The sequence below is a fragment of the Petaurus breviceps genome, unplaced genomic scaffold, assembly GCF_028583685.1.
Source record: "Petaurus breviceps papuanus isolate PSGF00001 unplaced genomic scaffold, PetGlider_PUasm1.0 90784, whole genome shotgun sequence".
Classification (NCBI taxonomy): Eukaryota; Metazoa; Chordata; class Mammalia; order Diprotodontia; family Petauridae; genus Petaurus; species Petaurus breviceps.
The window spans coordinates 2,451,351-2,470,404 of NW_027187345.1; the positions used below are offsets into that span (position 1 = coordinate 2,451,351).

Consider the following 19,054-nt stretch of genomic DNA (forward strand, 5'->3'; position numbering starts at 1 on the left):
GCCATCCCAAGCATCTTTCTCCCTCTTGGGGTAATACATTCCCTGACAAAAGGTGAATAGGAAACCATTCAGATTCTACTGCCTACATTTTCTTCATCATGAATAAATATGCATTATGTTCCTTATGAAAATCTCATCTCTAATTAGAATTGTACTCTCTTAAGATTAAAAAATAAAGAACAGGACCCTACTCTTTCTTACACTGAATAGCTGTACCTCATTAAATTTCTTCTTCCATAACATTCAGCAAATTGTTTCCAATGACTCCATCTGGTCTCTAGGCAGAGCTCCTTACAATGACAAAGGCGGGATAACAACTCCATTAAAGTGGGGAGCTACAATGACCAATTCCCTGAGGGGATGTGATTATTCTGATCTTAGATTGATGAACTATTTATCTAAGTAAGGAAACAAATATAAAGACTCATCAGAGGAAAACAAAAAAAGATGAGAAAGTAATTATAAGTCGAAGGGAAGAAGAAAAGATTATGCATCTTCTCTGACAGGAGACTGACCCAAGGTCACAGTTATTATGGAAATTTGATAGAACTTTACAGAGAAGCCCTCTAAAAATTCTTAATTCAAAAAGGACATGAAAATAAATTCAAAGTGCACTGATTTTGGTTAAAGGTCTCTTGATAACAGAAAATTACAATATAAACTATTGCCAATACAGGGTGGGGGAAGGGGAAGAACTATAAAAAGCAGGATAAAGATAAACTAGATTAAGTACTTGTCATAACCCCACAGGCTAACTGTCTCTCTTTACAGCAGTGTCTGGTGTATACAACCTATCAGTGGCTTTATTATTGTTCCCTGAATATGTCCCATTATTTGCTGAATGACATAATTTTGTCAGAAGTTCCTATTCCCATTGTGTTGCCCTGCTTATTTAAAGATATCCAAGACTGACCCATACTGACCTACTAATGCTCCAGTCCCACTATATTTTCCACCAGTGTCCAAAGAGATAATGGTAAGAACACACACTCACTCACGTTCTTACCTTAGGGCTCTCTGTTCCAGAAGAGGCTACTCTGTAGGACCTCACGTACCTAAAAGTAGAAAAGTATTCTATTTACGAAAGAATCAAACACAATTTTGAAAAGGAAAAAAAACCAATTCTTTTAACAATATTAAAAACATTGTTAGTCAATAATCATTTCCAAATTTGGTATTTTGCTAATCTGACTTCAGATTATAAAACTGAACATAACAGAATTTGCAGCCTTCATTCATCCTGCTAAATTCCTATTCAAGTACACTTTAAAAGGGGTGTGTGTGTGTGTGTGTGTGTGTGTGTGTGTGTGTACACATGTGTATACACCACATATTTTCAAAGAACCTGGAAGTGACAGATAGGAGGCTTTCTTTCATTTTTTTAAGGTGAAATGGCTTTCTATTCCCAAGTTAAATGTCACTTGCTGTTACATTCTTAACTATTTGTTGGCTAGTCATCACAGAAATATGATGATGTTCTAAAAGTCATGGTGATTGTGCGAGGTAAGCCTAGGAAGCTGGGTTGATGCAAGATTGTGAAAGCATTCAAATGCTAGGCTAAGAAACATAGATTTTAGTAGATTTTGTGCTGGGTCACAATTCGCAAATTCTTCCAAAAGTAACCAAAATACCTTATTTTGATTTAAACCCATTCCATTTTGACAGCTAGGTGGTAAAGAAGATAGAGTGCCAGGCCTGGAGCCAGGAAAATCTGAGTTCAAATTAGCCTTGGAAATGCACTAGATATATGACTTTGGACATAAGTCACTTAGCCTGTTTGCCTCAGTTTTCTCATCTGTAAAATGGGGGCAATAGCACCTATATCACAGAGTTGTTGTGAAGGTCAGATGAGATAATAATTAATTGTAAAGCACTCAGCACAGTGCTAGCACATAGTAAGTGATATAAATGGTAGTTATTATTATTAACTCAACAAATAATATAGCATCAGAAGATTCAGAGCTAGAAAGTACCGTAAGAGATAATATAATTCAAACCCTCACTCAAGATGAAGGGTTGTGATGCCTGGAGGTGGAAAAATGACTATGCCTAAGGTTCCACAAGTAGCAAATGAAAGAGTGGGGATTCAAATTCAGTTCTAAACTCAGTGTTTTTTTCCACTACATGACATATAGAAAATGTTTGCTTACTTTCCAGCACTCAGGATACTTCAAAATAAATAGCAGAAGTCTAGCTAATTAAGATGAACTCTAAGAAACCATATCCGATGCTAAGTTGGAAGAGAGTTTTGATCTAGGCTCTAGCAAAGTTCAACAAAAGTCACTAACTTTTACTCCTTAGTCCAAAGCCCACCCATCTCCCAATATTTCCAAGGAGATACACAATCAAGGCCACATAAAGGGAGAAAAAGGAAGTTGGCATTCTGACCCTTTCCTTCCCAGTCCCAGACCCTTCAAACCATCAGTACTCTGAAGCAGAGAATACTCAGAACAAAGGGAACTGCCTCTTCACCAAAAGACTTACAATCTGAAGACAAGAAAGAATAAAGAGCAGGATGAAACACTGACCATAGAGGGCAGCTTGGCAGATGGTAAGGCAAAGGGCAACAAGGAGCTGAAATGCTCAAATTCTTCTCCCAATAACAGGTGGGCTGTGTGAAGGGAGGGGAGAGAGGGAGGCACAGTGAGAGAGAGAAGTGTATAAGGGGCTGTATAAAGTTTGCTGCCTCAAAATCCCCTTCTCAAATAAGAAATGACTGTCATTGGCATAGAAAAGAAAAACAGAATCTGGCTCTCCTTTCCACAGTTAGACAAGAGTCTGGCAAATGAAAAAGAAGAAAGAGGAGGTGATTAAGGACTTGCTAAGTGTGAAAAAAGCAGGAAGAGGAGAAGGAAAGGAGGAAGAAGAGGAAGAGAAAAGGAAAAGAAAAGATGAGGAGGAAGAGGAAATAGGAAGAAGAAAAGAGGAAGAAGAGGAGGAGGAAAAGCAGGAGAAGGTGGTGGCAGTTAGGAATTGCTATTGTTATTAATAGGAGAAAGTCTGGATCTGGGTCCCTACTCTGATGTATACTGGTTGGGGGACCCTGGGCAAGTCATTTAACTCATTGGTGATCTAGACAGCTCTTTTTTGTTTTTTGCTTTTTTTGGAGGGGGGAGGGCAGGGCAATTGGGGTTAAGTGACTTGCCCAAGGTCACATGGCTAGTAAGTGTTAAGTGTCTGAGGCCGAATTTGAACTCAGGTCCTCCTGATTCCAGGACCAGTGCTCTACTCACTGCACCACCTAGCTGCCTCCCTAGATATCTCTTTAAGTCTGTAAATTAAAGTAAAAGTCCAGCATGGGCAGTTGTTTCTTATCCATGAGTTTCCTAAACTGATGAAAACATGGGTCCAGATTATTCTGACTTCTCATATTAGTAACAATAGCAATTTATCATTATGTAGTGTTTTAAAATTTTCAAAGTATTTTCCTTGGGGTAGTTAGGTGATGCAGTGAATCACTGGCCTAGGAGTCAGGAGGACCCGAGGTTCAAATCCAGTCTATTTACTAGCTATGTGACCTTGGGCAAGTCACTTAAACACAACTGCCTTGACTTTCCCTCTCAAAAAAAAAGGGACTTTCCTCACAACAGTTCTGTAAGGTATTATATTATACTGCAAGTATTAAATTAAGTTATAGGATAGGATGGGATGGGATGGGATGGGATGGGATGGGAGGGAAGGGGAAGGAAAAGGAAGGGATGGTATGGGAATATGGATATGTAGGTATTTTATTATCCCCATTTTATGGATAAGAAAACATGGCCTCAGAAATTAAAAGCCTTGTCCATGGTCAAGGCTTTCTTGCTTGTTAGGAAAGCATAATGTTAAAAAAGAGTTCTTTCAGGGAGACATATACTCAGTGATTTGTTTTTTAAACTTAAAACCACTATATTCTTACACTTTCAAGTTTTATTGATACCTTTCAGTAAGAAGGAAGCAGACAGCTGAGCTCCTTCCTGGTTCCTATTTTGGAAGCAAATTGCCTGAGGAGGGAAGAGGGGGGGGTTGAGTGGGCTTTAGAAAATCTAACCAAGAAAGCACTAATTCTAAACGTCTGGGCTGAGATTTAACCCAGGTCAGAGCAGGGATGACTCTGTGCAATTCTGCCTCGTTTCAAAAAAACTCACATGCAAGTCATCATTGGTCCTCTTCTGACTGCTGATTCACCAGTGTCTCCACTGTTCTACACTGGAATTTTTCACCAGAAAAAAGCCCAAAGAGCCAGGATCTCTATATGAAGAATATTTCTTTCTTGAACCACAGTTATAAAAACTTTAGGGACAGCTAAAGGTACCTTCAAAAAAACTGCTTATGAGTAATTCTGAAAAAGAAGCTTTAGTATAAAGAAATTAAAATTTATTTGTAAAGGTGGAAATATTAGTGTCTCAGGATTAAATATGCACAAGTTACTATTTCAGTATCATTTCAACAATTCCTAGACTCAAATGCATTATTTACAGCACTGTATGTGTATCATGGTTTCCCAGAACCGATTATCATTAAATTAGTGACCCATTTTTATTTACTAAAGTCATGATATTTTGATTAGCCTGTTTTTCTGATGAGTCCATTTTCTCCCAGACATTATTATAGGCTCGTTTTAGAACTTTCTCAGCTTTAATTTTTCTCATTATTTATAAGAACTAACAAGCTGAGTGAGTTGTATTTAAAAATTCAATTTAATTAAATTAAAATATTAGTTAAATGGCTATTTTGTGCAAGGCACTAGGGATACTAAGATGAATAACACACAGGTCCCTATGTTTAAGGAGTGGCCATCACTTTGGGAAGATGTCAGGGACACAGAGAGCTATAAAACAAAAGAAAATATAAGATGATTAAGAACACAGAGGAAAGGTGGAAGGTAGTTTAGAGATTATCTAAATCCAACGTCCCTATTTTATTGATGAAGAAAATAAAGTCCAACAATGTCAAGTGACTTGTCCATGATCTTACAGGGTAGTAAGCAGGAGATCTGGAAATCAAATTCTAATCCTATGAATTCAAATTCAGCTTTCTTTCCATTGCACCATGCTGATTCCCCAATTAAACTTGGGTAGCTAATCCAATCCCTTGTTCACCTACCACATCTAGGATAGTGTTGATCAAAATAGACTTTAAAATTAACTATGGAATTTCAGAATTTGAGAGGATATCAGGAAACATCCCATTCAACAAATACCTGAAAAGAGATCTTCTACAATACAGCATGCTAAGTAAGGGGGAACCCACTATCTCCAAGGCAGCTAATTATACTTTTGGATAATCCTAATTATTAGGAAGCTTTTTTCCTTAATTTCTGTTTTGGAAGGAAATGGTCTACATAGGAAACAGGGAGGACAACGGGGTGACCTGAGGCTCTAGATAAGCTAACCAAGAAAGCAGTTTTTTAACTGTGAAATATCACATGCACAAGAGCATTACTCTTGTAAATAATAATGTCCTGCCATTTGCTACTTATGTGATCTTGTACAAGTCTCATAAAGTCCTTGAGACTCAGGTTCCTCATCTATAAAATGAAGGGGGTTAGACTAGATGACCTCTAAGGTACTATCCAATTCTACATCTATGATCCTAAGTCAAATATAGAAGAAATGCCACTCAGTGAAATATAATCAACTTCCAATTATCCATATGTGATTGTGTATGTGAAGTTTGCTAAGTCATTACCCTACCACCCAAATAGGGTGGACCTTTCCCCTATAATATATTTAGGTTATCATGAATATTTTTTAAAATAAGTTTTATTGATGCCTTTTTTTAATGTCAGTCATTTCTGGATCTCTGTGTCACTCCCTCCCACTTTCTTCTCCTCTCTTCTTTTTCCCCTCTCTTCCTTTGCCTCTCTCACACATACACAAAAACCCTGACATTTAACAAGAAAAACAATGATGAAAAAACAACCAACAAAATACCTAAATCTAACAGTACAGAATATTCCTCCACCTCAGAGGTGCCTGCTTATCTCTTTTCTGGAGTTAAAATTAGCAATGACAATCAGTCACAGGCTGCCTTTTAGTGTTTTCCCCCATTAACATTATCATAGTTATTATGAATACTGTTCTGATTCTGTTTAATTCATGCTGCATCAGTTCAGTCTTTCCACGTTTCTCTGACTTCTTCACATCTGTCACCTTTAAAAGCACAACAACATCCCTTTACATTCATTACCACCATTTATTCTGGTGCCTAGTCAAGGTGTACTCATTGTTTCCAGTGTTTTACTACCACAAAAGTGCTTCTATGAATATTTTGGTATACAGGTATCTGTATTTCTACTTTTGACTTCCTTGGGAAACCTGCCCAGCAGTGAGGTTTCTGGGCCAAAGAGCATAAACTTCTTAGTCACTTTTTACTCCATAATTACAAGTTGTTGTTTTTTTTTTGTTTTAAGAATAGGTAAATTCGCCAGTAGTGCATTAGTGTGCCTACCATGGCTAGCTTTGCTAGCACTACTTCCATTTCTTATCATCTTTGTCAATTTGACAAGTATAAGATAAAACCTCGGAATAACTGTAGTTTGCATCACTCCAAATCACTAATCATCTTTCATGTAGTTTTTTATAGAACGCAATTATTTGTTTTGAAAACTGTTTATCTGTATCCTTGGAAAAATTCTAAAAAACTTTGATAGTTATAACTGGGATAAACTTTCTCCTACTTTGACCTTTTAAAGAACTAAATGGGGGACTTCTCAATAACTCTTTCCGCCAGTGCAGATTGGCACCTTCTCTGAAACTGAGAGTCTTGGAGGTTGCATAGAGTACTGAGAGGTTAAGTCATTTGTTTAAGATCACATAGCCAGTATTTGTCAGAGATGGCACTTATTTCCAGGGCTTTCTAGTTCTAAAGGAAGATCTCTATAATACCAAAAATATAACAACTAACATTTATCCAATACTTTAAGCTATGTGAAGTGTTGCCCTCTCACAACCCTGAAGGTAGAGATTATAAGAATTATTATTCCTATTTTTCAATGAGGAAACCCAGACCCTGAGAGGTTAAATTATTTGCCCACAAAGACAGTAACTATTTGAACTCAGGTCTACTGACTCCAAATCTTGTGATCCACAATGTCATACTGCTTGTCAAAAATATTCTGGGCAGCATATCATACAGTTTGGAAGATATGTAGCAGTCATCTGAGCTAACTCTTCATGTAGTAATCCCATGCATTAGATCTTGCATATTCAAAATCATCTTAGGGTATGAGGGGGTGACAATGTCACTGTGCATAGTCATACTTCTCAGGTGCTCTGAGTGACAAACATACCCAACCTCAAGCCTTCAGCCTGGTTCATTATAGTTCATTTTATACTACTTAATACTAGTTCATTTTATATACACACACACACACACACACACATATATATGTATGTATATACATGTGTGTTCATGTGTGTGGACAGAATATATACTATACCTAGTATTATATATAGTATATATTATAATATATACCATACTATATTATATATGTACAGTAGTTCATAACCTTTTTTCTATATATGGTATTATGTGTACAGATATACTATATAATACTACATAGAATATTATTTTAATATATAACATAGTATATTATGTGGTATATAGCATATAAATTATATATACTCTAGAGTATACTACATGTTCTATATAGTACATATACCCCGTGTTTCCCTGATAATAAGACCTATCCCGAAAATAAGCCCTCCCCTTACTGTGTAAGATTCCTCTAAAATAAGCCCTCCCCCGAAAATAAGCCCTATTGAGATTGCTACTGTAGTGAAGGTGATCCCCTGCGCTACACGCTACATTACGGTACCCCCTCCATACCCCCCCCCCCCCCCCCCCCCGGGTGAAACGCACACCGCGCTCCGAGCTGCATCCAATCAGAGCTGCAGCAGTGAGCGTGTCATCCTGTTCTTCCCCAGTGATTTGCTTGCTGGCGCCATTGAGAGCAGTGCCACGGAGGAGAGCTGAGGCAGGACAACATAAGCCCTCCCCTGAAAATAAGCCCTCTGGTGTTTTTCTTTCCAAAAAAATTAATAAGACAGTGTCTTATTATCGGGGAAACACGGTACTATAATATACCATACATGTACTATACTATTCATAGTATAGATTAACAGCATATAATATTTACCATATAATACTACATACCATTTATGTAATATATATTATATTAGCACTGCATATACTAAACTGTAGTTTATAAAGTTGTAAAGTCTATATTATATACTACTATACTAGAGTACTGTTCCCAACTCTGTAATTCATTAACAGCAACAAGGCAAAAAGACATAGACAAATGTCTCAACAATGTATCTGCAACGAAAGTGGTCACGGTTAGACCACCTCTACTTGCCAACACCAGCCAGTGCAGATTCCTCCAGAACACTGGGACCTCTGTCCCATGCGGGTGAATGATGCTTAAAGTCTCTCAGGAATTTTCCACAGGGAATAAATCGTAAACTCAGTTCTCTCACAAATGTCTCTTCAGTCTCTCTCAGACAGAACAGCTAACTCCATCCTTCTTGTCTTTTACACTCTTCTTCCTGTAGAACTTAACTCTCCAAACTTCCTTAAGAAAGTCTTTCTCTTAGTCTTCTCTCAGAACCTCCCACAGGCTCCCAAGATGATGGCTAACTAACCTGTAATCACTAAGGTTCTACTCCCCCTCTCCTGAGTACAGTAATGATACTTAGAATCTCTTTGAGTAGGGCTATTTAAGCTGGGGTTATACATAAAATGATATAGCTATGACATTTTTAAAATGTGTGTATTTACCTTCGTGTGAGAGAGATAAAGGCATTAACTTCCTTTGGGAAAATTTCAGCAACAGAATTTTAGCACCATGCTCCTTCTTCCTTCTCCTGGGTTATTATCAAAGCTGCCTGAATAATTTTCAAATGAGCAAATACGAGAATAAGAAGCTAAGTTTGTTTGACATGGACCACAGCCAAGCCCAGAAAGAATGCTCTTATGGCTCACCTTGACACTAGGACAAGCTGGGCCCCAATAAGAATGAAGATTCCCTGACAATGAAGACAGCCAAGCAAAGCCTAGAGAGCCTGTCGTATGGGATACTAAACAAAGGGTTCTTCTTCTGGTCCACGTTGGACTTCTGCAGCCTATTCCAACCAGGAGATTTCATGATTCGAAATCAATGAACCCAAAAGTGGCCTTTCCTATGCTAAGGAAGAACACCAGAAAACCAGGAAACAAGGAAAATTCCAAAACCAGTTTGACCTGATTTGCTCTTAAGATCTATTGAAGATGACATGGCAAAACTCCAATATATATGTGATTCATGAAGACCATCTAAATGATTGGTTGGTCCTGTCATGTAAAATTTTTACAGTGTAACTTCACCCTGAGACAAAAAATATAATGAAACATGATCAATCTACAGAAAATTTCTTTAGTTTATATATATAAAAAATGATATTTTATATTTTCACAGTTCCATATCCTGCAAAATGTTGCTCAGTTATCCATCCTGTCTGCAGAGTCAAAATGGAGAAATGAACCATAAAATCGCTGAGTTTGTCAAGGACTGCAAATTAGGACTCAGTTCCTCATTACTCTCAATAACAATTTTTCATGTAAATGATCTTGGCAATTCCCTCAAGTCTCCAATTCATTTGTGTGGACAGGGCTTTAATTATTAATAGTTAATGTCACTCATGAAAAAGATCACTATAAGTATCCTTATTCTGCAATTGAGTAAGCAGATGAAGTGATCTGTTCCATGTCTCACACACACTGAGTGGGAGGCATAAATAGGGCTATGATTAAACTGCTCCTAACTCATTCCTGTGCTCAGAGATGGAGACAGGTCCATACATGAATAATGATAGACCTGCACAAGAAAAATATTCATCAGAAAACTTTACAATTAAATATTTAAGCAAAATCACATTGTTTTATGTAAAAAACAAAATTATCTTCTTCCTCAGACCTTTAGAAAGAAACCAACACATGCTTTGGTCACAAACACACATCTTTCCTTATTATTATAGATCTTTAAAATATTTTTTACCATGTTACTTTGCACCAAACCTTTAATTTCATTGATATAGGGAACTATATCTTTCTACTGTATCTTTCTACTCTTTCGTAGTCAAAGAATAAGTCTTTATCACCAAATAAGGGTGTTTTAAAAATCAGTAAAATTAACCAACATTATCAAAAATGCAATATCCCACACTAAGATTCAAACCTGCTTCTCAACAGCATTCAACTCAATAACGAGGAATGTGTGCTTCAAAGAAGCAGCAGGAATATCTTCTCATATGTCTTCTTTGGCTTGAATATTGTCATTAAACTTTTGCAGTGTTCAATTTTGATTGTTTTGTTGTTAACTGCCTTTCCATTTACATTGCTGTAGCCACTGTACATATTGGTGGTATTTTTTTTTTCTGGTTCAACTTATTTTACTTTCCATCAGTTCTATAAGTCTTATCATACTTCTCTGTATTCATCATATGCATCATTTCTTTTTTAAATTAATTAATTTATTTTTAGTTTACAACATTCATTTCCACAAGATTTTGAGTTACAGTTTTTTTCTCCCCATCTACATGCATCATTTCTTACAACAAAGTAATATTCCCTTTATGTTCCTGTACCATTCTTGTTTAGCCATTCTTCAATCAATAGACATTCCCCTCTCCCCCCCCCCCCACCCAGTTCTTTGCTACTAAAAATGCTGCTACAATTATTTTTGGTGTGTAAATGGGGACTTTATTTTTGTCATTGACTATCCCTTCCCCTTTGGGGCTTTATACCTAGACATTTTAGTCACTTCATTTGCATAATTCTAATTATTTTCCAGAATTATTGGACCAATTCATAGTTCTCCCAACAGTTCATGAGTGTATACATCCTTCCATGACTCCTCTAAAACTGACCTTTTTTTTCATCTTTCACTAATTTGCTGACTATGACATGAAACCTAAATTTGTTTCAATTTGCCTTTCTATTATTTTAAGTGATCTGGAACATTCTGTCATGTGGTTGTGTTAAAAATGTACAGTTCTTCATCTGAAAATTGTTCATATCCTTTGACCACTTCTGTGTAAGGAACTGTCTTTTGGTTTTGCATATTTCTCTTGTTCAGTTATTTTTCAGTTGTGGCTGACTTTTTGTGACCTCTTCTAAGGTTTTCTTGTCAGAGATACTAGAATGGTTTGCCATTTCCTTCTCTAGCTCATTTTACAGATGAGGAACTGAGGCAAAAGGGTTAAGTGACTTGCCTAGGGTCACACAACTACTAAGTGTCTGAGGCCATATTGACTCAGGAAGACGAGTTTTTCTGTTTGCAGGCCCAGCATTCTATCTAATGTGCTTGGTTGTTTACGTATCTTGGATATCAAACCCATCTCTCATACAAAATTTTTTCCCAGTCACCAGTTCCCTTCTCATCCTATTGCATATATTTTGTTCATACAACAAATTTTCAGTTTCATGTAGCTGAAAATATATTATCTATTGTTATCACCTATTTTCCTTGACTGACTAAGAAGTTACCTCCTAACCATAGTTGTGAAATATACTTGACCAGGTTATAATAACAACAATAACATAATAATAGCTAACATTTACATAGAGTTTACTATGTACCAGGCACTGTGCTAAGTGCTTTACAAATATTATCTCATTTGATCCTCACAACAACCTTTGGAGGCAGGTGCCATTTTACAGATGAGAAACTGAGGCTAACAGCAGGTAAGTGACTTGTCCAAGGTCAAAAAGTTACAAGTGTCTGAGGTTAGATTTTAACTCAGGTCTTCCTGATTCCACGCCCAGTATTTTATTCACTGTGCCACCTAGCTGCCCAATAATAGAATATTTGTATTATCTTTAGCATTCAGGTCCCATGTCCATTTTAAGTCTACTGTGATATATGATGTTAAGTTCATTGTCTAAACCTAACATTTCTCCAGACTGCTTTCCAGTCTTCCCAACAATTCTTATCATATAGATAATTTTTACCTGGATAATTTATGTTTTCCATTGTGCTCTCTGGAATGCCTGCTCCATAGGTAACAAACTGGTTTTCATCTTAAATCTTTTCCTTTCTTACTCCTTCTGACTTCTGGCTTTCATTGAGACTTGGTTCCCTTCTAATGACACAGCCTCTCCTTCCACCCTGGCTGTGCTTTCACTCAGTCCCCTGACTCACTGGTCAGAACACTAGAGATGAATACTCCTTACTCCCCATTGCCACTTTCAGGCTCTCCTTCTACCACCATTAATTACTCAGTTGACTCCACTCTTTTAAGGTTCATAAAGCCTATACATACCAGCAAACAAAATTTTAGTAGTTGTATATAGACCACCCAGACCCTCACCTTTTTCTTTAATGAGTTCAGTGGGTAGTTCACAATCTTCCTCTTCCCCCCCAGCTCCTGCTCTCATTCTAGGGGACTTCAACATACATACTGATATTTCCTCAAACACCTTAAACTCCCAGTTCCTCAATTGAATAAATTCCTAGGTTCTTTACCCTAATTCAGTTGCACAAAGAGCTGGTCACACCTTTAATCTTGCCCACAAATACATCACTTTCACATTCATGAATTCTGGTACTCCTTTATCTGGTAACAATCTGCTTCTTTCTACCTCCCCTTCTGCCCTACATTCCCAAAATCTGATCTTCATCTTCAACATGACCTCCATTCCCTTGAGACCTCAGTTCTTTCCCAAGTTATCACTCCTGCACTGTCTACACTTTCTTCCTTCTTCCCCATCTTGATCCTTCTGGAGAACTAGTTCAACTCTGCCCTATCTTCTTCTCTTGAGTCTCTAGGCCCCACATCCTATCAATAATCTTGACTTGCCAAGTCTCAACCTTGGATTCATGCCTTCACTCCTCCCAAATGTTGCTGGACTAAGATGAAGAAAAATCACAAAATTATATCTGATGGATCCACTACAAATTTATGTTACATAACCTCAACTGGACTCTTACAGTACCAAAATAATCCTTTTACAATTCCCTGATTGACTCACTATCACATTCAACACACATGCTCCTTCCAAACCTTGTCATGCCTCCTTACATCTCCCATGGCTCCCCTCTGCCCCTCCTCCAGCTGAGAACTTTGCCTCACTTTTCACTCAGAAAACTGAAGCCATTTGCTAAGGAGAGTTCCCTTTTGTCCCTGCTTCATTTTAAATCACTCAAATGCCTTCTGCCACCTTTTCTCCTTTCATCCCTCTCACATGACCCTTCTCCTTGTCTAGGCAAATCCCTCTACATGCACAAATGATCCTATTTCATCTCATCTTCTCCAGAAGATTATTTCTATCATCTTCATTGTCTCACTGATCTTATATCTCTCCCTATCTACTGGCTACTTCCCTACTGTCTACAAACATGCCCATGTCATCCAAACTCAAAAAAACCTTCCCTTGAGACATAACCCTGCCAGCTATATATACCCCTTCTCCCATTTGTGGCTAAGTTCCTTAAGAAGGCCATCTACAATGGCAGGCTCCACTTCCCTTCACCCCTCTCTCACCTAAACTCTGGCTTTCAGACCTTCAGCCTGCTTTCTAACCTCATAATTCAACTGAAACTGCTCTCTCTAGAGTTACACAATAAACTCCTATTTGCCAAATCTAATGACATTTTCTCAGTCTTCACTCTTCATTACCTGACCTGGTCTTTCAATAACCCTCTTCTCTCTATGTTTTTGGGACTCTACTCTCTCCTAATTGTTCTCCCTTCCGGCCACTCCTCAGTCTCCTTTGCTGGAAATTCATTCAAATCAAATCCTCTATACTTTTTCAATTGGTGATCTCATCAGATTTCATGGATTCAATTATAATCTCTGTGGAGATAATTCTCAGACCTATTTGTCCAGCCCTATCCTGTCTCCTGACCTCCAGTCCCACATCTCCAAGTGTCTATTGAACATCTTAAACTGAGTATCTCATACATTTTAAATTCAAAACATCCAAAACTGAACTCATGACCTTTGATCTCACGTCTTCCTATTTTCCTACTTCCCTAGGAATGGAGGGTACAACCATCCTCCTATCAACTAGGCTTGCAACTCAGCTGTCATCCTCAATGCATCACTTTCTCTCATTCTCCCAATCAGTTTTCAATCCCTGTCATTTCTACCATCATGAAAACTCTCATAAATGTACCCTCCCCCTTCACTTCTCTGATACTGCAACTACACTGCAGCTAAGTGACATAGTGGATAGAAGATTGACCCTGGAGTCAGGAAGACCTGAATTCAAATTCAGACTCAGACAAAACTAGTTGTATAGCCCCAGAAAAATCAGATTAATTGTGAAATGAGGATAACAATAGCATCCACCTCTCACTATTGTGAGAATCCAATGAAATATTTGTGAAGCATTTAGTAGACTTCCTGGCACATAGAAGGCACTTAATAAAACCTTGTTTCCTTTCTTCCTCCTCTCTTTCCTTCTTGTTGTAGGCTTCAGGGCTGGCTGGACCATCACAGTGGCTGGCTGATAAGTCTCCATGCCCCAAGTGTCTAGTTCAGCTTCCACTCACTTGTCAAACTGATCTTCCTAAGTTTCAGGTCTGACAATGTCACTTCCCTATTCAATCATCTCTAGTGGCTCCCTATTACCTCTAAGGTCAAACAGAAAATCCTCTGCTGGACTTTTAAAACCCTTCATAATCCAGCCATTTTCTACCTTACCTTTCTTCTTACACCTTACCCCTCTCCAACTAATTTGGGATTCAGTGACATTGGATGTTCTCTCACACAACAACCCATCTCCTGACCAGGCATTTTACTGCCCATCCTCCAGGCCTCTTCATCTATGCCTCCTGGCTTCCCTGGCTTCCTTCAAATCTCCAATAAAATCCCACGTTTTACAAGAAACCTTTCCACATCCCTCTTACTCTCATTGCCTTCCCTTTGAGCTTATCTCCAATTTACCCCAAATATATCCTTTGCACATCATCTTTCTACCTCAGACTGTGAGATCCCTGAGAGCAGGTACCACTTTCTGCCTTTCTTGGTATCCTCAGCCCTTAAAGTACTTGGCACAACTAAGCACTTATTAAATGCTGATTGACTTACTTGCTACTGAACGCTTCACTGAGTTTTATTTCTGATTCTTCCTTGTCAGTCTCTGCCAGTGATCTACTTCTCTATTTTTTTCACCCAATACCAAATGGGTTTGATGACTGAATTGCTATTCCTCCTTCATCCCTTCAAGTTCTAGAATTCTATTGTTCTAAGTGAATAAAAGATCTTTTATTGCTTTCTTGAAAATTTGACGAGTTGTTATATAGAAGAGGGACTACATATATTCTACTTGTCTCCAGATAACAAAAGTGGAGATCAGCGTTTAAATAAAGGAATAAGGAATAACTTCCTAACAGAGAGCTGTTCAAAACAGAGGAAAAATTTAATTAGATGAGCTCCAAAGGTTGTTCCAACTGTAGGATTTTATGATTCTATATTCTCTTTTCTTGTCCCTGACCATCACTAAGACTCTCTCCTGGTATAACCCATTTTGTTTTACATGGAGGTTTTGTATTTTATATAGTAAGACTAGAGAGTCAAACAGAGAGATCTCCCCAGTAGAATAACACCATCATCTTCCAAAAATTTAATGAAGTACTGAGGTCATTGAAAAGAACTTAAGCTGAATTGCTAACGAGCAGAAAAATATGTTGCCCTGTTGGCTGGATTTTTCAAACTGACAATTTAAGACTCATTTCAGTTTGTAGAAAATGACTGATTTATAATTTATGTAACCATATCCAATAGTCCATATGCTTTTGGCTTTTAAGACCAGAAGGTTGACAATGCCACTAACATCTTTTACTTTGCTAACTTAATCTGCAACCAGTTTTTATGTCTGTTTAGTTCCAAGACCAAGTCTTCACATTTGAGACTTAGGAAACAGATTACCAAAATGCTGAGAAGGCGCTAAAATATCAAAAATCTTTAAAACTGCATTGTGATAATTGAGTACATAGAATTCTATGATAAATCCTATATGTAGCTAATGGGTAAAAGATAACACAATGCAGAAGGAAACTAGTCATTAAAAGAACCAAGATAACTGAACTGCTAAAAAATCTGTTCTTATTTTCAAAGATTTGTTAGGATTTTAGAACTGGTAGAACTATGGTCATTATATTCAATTTCCTCATTTTACTAATGAGACACTACAATCTAGAAGGGTTAGCAATTTTTCCAAGGCCACTTATCTCATGTAATAGTTTAAGGATTAATTCAAATTACAAAATAAATGGTCTTGTTAAACTTGCATCTTCATGTAATAGTTTAAGGATTAATTCAAATTACAAAATAAATGGTCTTGTTAAACTTGCATCTTCACAACAAAAAGACTTTGTAAGGAGGGTTTGGGGGAGGGGGGAAGGGAGCTGGAGTGGAAATGGTTAGTTAACTACTGGTTAGTCCTGGATGAACATTGTAGACTTTATATAACAAAAAAAAAAAATCAACAGAATGGTACAATGGAAATTGCTGTGGGCCTGGAGTCTACAGATCTAGATTCAAATCCCACTTCTGATGATTACTACCTGTATAACCTTGGAGAAATGATTTAACCTTACTTACCTGAGTTTCCCTACCTGGAAAACAAAGGATTAAATTATCATTAAGAAAAACAAAGAGCTGTTTGCTCTGTTCTTAACAAAGAAAATATTCCAGCATATGTTTCAGATGGATAACTGTAATGTTAAAGGAATTTGAAGATTTTCTCTGCCCCTTAATGGGCCCATGTAACCTTGCTTTGAGCTTTGGCCCAGCCCACAGCTTGATTCACATGGAGCCCATGGTGGGAGGAGCTTGCTGAATGGGTGGAAAGGCAAGGGTGGAGCAGGAAGAGAAAATGAGGCAGAGCTGAGGCAGAGCAGCTAGCCAGAGGGAGAGAGGGAATAATTTGCCTTCTTTGTGGGGAGGCCTATGGGAGGGAAGGCTTGGGGATGGCAGTGCTTCCTGCATTGGTGATATGTATACACTTCTTTGTTACCATGGTGGAAGTGGCTCTCTGGTACCTGAATAAATATCTTGGTTTTATCCTCGAGGAAGACAGCATGTTATATTTTGCAATTCAACCCTGGAAATAAGTCTGCATATTCATAGCAGCTGCTATGGGCATTGCATTGGAGATATAATAACTGAGGTCTCTCAGCACTATCATATCATGCCTCCATCCCAGGCTACTGATCTTTTTAACAAACTTATCTATTTCCTTTCTTCTGCACAAATAATCTATAGCATATTCTTATGAGGCTATCGCTTCCATATAGCTTTCCATTCATGTACTATAGCTGATTCTGCCCCAATGTTTCCTGGATTTCCTCAAGAACATTTCTGAAGAAGGATACATTAAGAAGAAATAATTATATTTCCTCATGAGTATTTCTTCTTTTTATATATGTAAATATAAAGAAGAAATACTCATGAGGAAATATATTAAAAATATTATGTAATGTCAATTTATTAATATATTATTATATATTACGCATATATTATATTAAGGAAGAAATACACATGAGGAAATCCAGGAATCAAAGGAGAGAAAGAGTACATAGAGATAGATAGATAGACCCACATACATACACATATGCATATAGACACATATATACATATACATACACATGCATACATATAAAAGACAGCTAGGTAGCACAGTGGATAGACTGCTGGACCTAGAGTCAGGAAGACCTGACCTGAAGACTTTCAAATCTGGCCTCAGACACTTACTAGCTATGTGACTCAGACACTTAACTCTGTTTGCCTTAGTCTCCTCATCGGTCAAATGAACAGGAGAAGGAAATGGCAAAGCACTCCAATATCTTTTCCAAGAAAACCCTAAATAGGGTCATGAAGAGTCAGATATGACTGAACAATTCAATATCTATCTATATAATACACATGTGTGTATACACACATGTATGTGTATGTGTGTATGTATATATCATATACATATGTATGTATTTCTTTTAGACTCCCCTGTTATTTCTTCTGCACCTATACCAAAAGATATACTCATCCAGTGCCATCTTCCAGTCACAGTGCTCATACTTCATCAAACCTCAGTGATTCCTAATGAGCTCAGATCTGTCCCTCTGTATTAAGATCTCTTGCCCACCTTGTTGATTACTCCATTCTCTAAGCATCTGTGTATAGATATATGGGGCTATGATTCTGATTACTAGATTCTTTTTTGCATTTTGTCTCTTCTAGACCTTGTCATCTGCCCTGCCTGTATGCCCTGCAGACTCCTGGCACTCTTATCTGACCTACTGAAGTAACGTAAGGACTTCTAGGTTTTGCCATTTGCCCCACCTCAGCACCCTTAGGACTTACAGGCCTTTCCATCTGCCCCCAAAATGAACTTTCTTTTATATGTTGTCTCCCCCCAATTAGTATGGGCTGTTTGAGATCAAATGCTATCTCACTTTTTTTTTATTTGTATCCATGGCACTTAGCATAGATGAGGGAACTGAAATGGAAAAAAAAAAGTTAAGTGACTTGCCAAAGGTCATACAGTTAGTAAGCACTGGAAGTAGAATTTGAATACTGATACAGTTCCAAGACTATTCACCACACCACCTAACTGCTTTGTAACATGGAGAAGAATAGAATCACAACAATGATGTCACAAAAATGGATGAAGAGTAAAGAATACCATGTCTTTTGAAATAATGCATACCTAAAAAATGTATTCGTGCTTTATGGTGTGAAAAATTGATGCAAGAAGCAGGTTTTCTCTTTTGCAGGGGTACTTGAACAAAGCAGGAAGCACATAGGACAAGAGAGGGGAATACACAGATATTTAATGTTGTGTGTTCCAGTCCAGAAACTCAGTCTATCATTATCAGAGCTCCAGCAGAGACTGCAGGGGCACTCTGAGCAAAAAAAGCAAAAGCAGCCTATTATATTCTGTGAAGGGATTACTAAGGAATGTATATACTACTCCCTGATGTTCCAAGTCCTCAGAACTGCAGGATATAATTCACATCCAACCAGGCAGATCCATCTGGTAGCTCATTAGCAAAACATTCAGGCTCCTTTAAGATTTTTTTTTT

General features: G+C 37.7%; 1 protein-coding gene across 10 annotated transcripts in view; it reads right to left on the reverse strand.

Annotated features, from left to right (window-relative positions):
• Nucleotides 1–19,054, reverse strand: part of TIAM2 (TIAM Rac1 associated GEF 2) — a 310,489-nt gene that overhangs the window by 251,696 nt on the left and 39,739 nt on the right. For 5 of the 10 annotated variants that reach the window (XM_069069618.1, XM_069069612.1, XM_069069613.1 and 2 more), the window contains exon 2: nt 1,007–1,055. The exons of 3 other annotated variants lie outside the window; for them this stretch is intronic. The gene's annotated coding sequence lies outside the window, so the exon portion shown is untranslated. Of the gene's footprint in view, nt 1–1,006; nt 1,056–8,766; nt 9,176–19,054 lie in introns of those variants that run through there. 2 more of the 10 variants (XM_069069614.1, XM_069069610.1) reach the window with 1 other exon arrangement.